The sequence below is a fragment of the Humulus lupulus genome, chromosome 6, assembly GCF_963169125.1.
Source record: "Humulus lupulus chromosome 6, drHumLupu1.1, whole genome shotgun sequence".
Classification (NCBI taxonomy): Eukaryota; Viridiplantae; Streptophyta; class Magnoliopsida; order Rosales; family Cannabaceae; genus Humulus; species Humulus lupulus.
In genome coordinates this window covers 61,202,208-61,205,516 of record NC_084798.1, presented here as the reverse complement: position 1 = coordinate 61,205,516, position 3,309 = coordinate 61,202,208, and positions in this window count along the sequence as shown.

The following is a 3,309-nucleotide window of genomic DNA, read 5'->3' as shown; positions in this document are numbered from 1 at the left end:
AATAATATCCCTTAAATATTGGGATTTTACAACAATAAATACATTCATATGTAAGCGATTAGCTCAGATACAGAGTTCATTACATCTTTGAGACTATCCGTCAATCACGAGCTCGTCATCTAACTTCGCCTACGCTCAGAACAAGTAACGATTGACGAAGTCATCACGTTCGAGCTTACACTTCCCGAGCTCGAACCATCTCGTCCGAAGGCAAGAGATGTATCAGGGAAGTATATATGTGTCAAACCATGGCTATTGCGACCTCATAGCATATTCGAGGCTACACACCCTTGAGCTTTTTGAGGTCATTATTTACAACAAAGCGGTCTAACTGAAGGATCATATGACGACCGTGCATATTTCGAGCTTACACTTAATGAGCCTTGATTTCGGGATCATAACTTCTAATGTTCAAAATCTGGGTGTAACATTTTCCCCCCTCAAAAGTATCAGTTCAAATCCTATGAGAAGGAAACTTTTGAACTGTCCTTTTCAGAAACTGTACCATTAAGTGTACTCGAGTGTGGACATGCGTCAGCCAGGGACTGATTAATCAGAGTACTTAAGTGTTCTGGTACCATACCCACATCTATTCGTCTGTCGCCATCACTTCATTTATACCTGACCGTCAGATCAGATGCGAAATCTGATCAATGGCTCAGATTAGCCCGACTTTTGGTCTCCTTTTGGGATTTACGTATATATAGCCTCTCATCTTCTCCTTCTTCACCTTCGTCTTCAAGCTTTTAGAGAGAAAGAAGGAAAACCAGAACCCAAACGTTGTCTTGTCTTTGCATGTTCTCCAATCCGAGACAACAAAAATCTCTTGCCGTCTACGACTCCGTGAGTGCTTTCTTGCAACCACTTCTTCGATCGTCCATCTCTCTGTATCCACTGGCAATCGTGTGTAAGTCTCTGTTCTTGATCTAATATGCTTATACATATTTCTTCTTCGTACACGTTTGTATTGTTGTTGCACTGTAGGCACATTAATCAGTTTTGCACTAGAATGTTTTTAGCCGATACTATGTAGAGTTTAGGTTCTTTTGATATTATGGGTTTCAAACCCAGAATTTGTGTAGGGGATGCAAACATGGCTTTCTCTATTGTTGTTATTTAAATTACGGGTATTGTATCGTGTAAACCAAGAAATGGGGTATGAAATTAGGGTTTTTAAATTGCACGTTTCCCAAAATTATCACCCTTTTGAGTAACCGCCAACTTTTTCCCTGAATCCGGGAAATCCGGGATTCAGGGAAAAAGCCTGATTCTTTAAAATCCGGGATTCCTTAAAATAAATCCATTTTCCCCCCTCGCGTTAAATACACGCTCGAAGCCTGATTCTTTTAATAGCTTAGGTTTCTTTCAAGTTCAATCCCGTTCTTTCGATCGAGCTTATTCCGTGGTTTCGAACGTTCGAGCTCGAACTATCTTAAATTTTATATTTTATTTCTTGTATGCCTGGCCCTCACCCTTTTCTTTCTTGCTAGATATCGCAGAATTTTGAAAAATAGTGGGGGTCAGTAATCGAAATTCCCTTTTCTCCGACAACTCTGAGCCCTGAATCACCTTCACTCAAAATCAACAGCTAATTCATGAGCACAAAGTGAGGTGTGAGCAAGAAGATATTCAAGCTCACTTTTGGTGCCAAATCGATGAGGTTGAAGAGAGAAAGAGGAAAAAACTTCGGGTCGCGATCTATCCAGACCTGGACCCTGAGCTTAGATCGATCCCTCTTGATCCCAAGCTTAAAGTAACGGTTGCCTTCAAGCCGGGTGATCTTGCATTCTCGTTGATGGAGGAGTCATCAAGTCGTCCATCCACCTCACAGTTGACTACCATTCCCACCTTGAGGGGGGAATTCTTTGAGGCCGAGCATTATTGGAGCTTGGTTTCTTCGTTAGGAAAAATCATCAACATCCTAGCTCATCAGAGCCTAGGATTTTCAGGCTCTATGAGGTGTCGAGCTCCTGCCTCAAACGAACGAAGCTGCTATGCACCGGGAGACGGCCGTCCCGACAATAAGCTGAAGCTCGCGACTTGGAGCCACGAGCATATGAAGGAAGATGCCTTATTTCCCTTGAAGTCCTTTTTTAAGGACTTTCTGGATTTTGTTGGGCTCGCGCCCTTCCAGCTCCAGACCAACTCATACAGGGTCTTGTCAGCCCTAAGGTCGCTATACCACGAACTGAAGTGGGAAGGACCTTCGCCAAGAGAGATCCTGCATCTCTTTTGTTTGAAAAGAAACCCCTCCCGAGCTCAAGGAGGAGATGGCTTCTACTATCTATCGAGCTATCCCAAGGAGAGGAAGATCTTCGAGGACATGCCCAACCGTCCTCCCAACTTCAAGCTGGTGTTCTTTTGGACAGACGACCTGGCTCCCTCAAAGTTTTACTCATTCAGACGAATCCGTAAGTATATGATCCCCTTTCCTTTCATGCTTTACTTTTGCTTAGGCTCGAACTAATTATAACATGTTCGACTCTTCAGCCAACTATCATCGTCCTACCCCTACAGACATAATGAAGGAGCACAAGGAAGTGCTGCTCCAGCTTCCATATGGTAGGCGCTCCCTGTTTTATCTTCTTCATGTAGATAAGCTTCGAGCCTGCGGTCTTCTGAAGCAGGACCAGTCAACAGAAGACACCGCCTACCAGAAGTACACCATGTGGGAGCATGTGCCACTCCCTACTGACAAGCTTCCTCCGAGGTGAAGCTCGAAAGCACGATCCCTAGCTCGTTATCACAGGAGTCCATGCTCGGGGAATGACGCCAACGACGAGGTCTCGAGCTCGAGTGACAGAGGTAAGGTCATTCTCAGCTCGACTTTGTGGTCTCCTTACCTTCTTAAACATAGACCCGACACCCTGATCTTATTCCCAGATTATAGGGATAACTTTTATGTATGGTCTTAGGTAGATGATAGGTTTGATAGTCGGCTGGGGAAATACCAAACCATGTATAGCCTGAATGAAGTTTGGGATGGGGTAGCCGTTAAATATGGGACAAATGACCATAGGGACCTTTCAAAGTTGACTTCCACGTATAGGGAAGGGACTCCCCCAGCCTCCTCTGAAGATATGGGAAATACCTGGTCGCCGAGCACGAGCTTGGGGGAGAGTTCCAGTTAGTTTTCTTGTCACTTGTCTTTATTTCCTTTAACTGTTTGCCTTACGCCTACTTTAGCATTTTTAAGCTCGTTTTCTAATGTGTTTTGATTATGAAAGCAATATGGACTCTGACCTCGATAATATGCTTAACAGCTATTCGGGAGCCAAGCAGAGTAAATGCCTGAGAGCCTCACAAAAA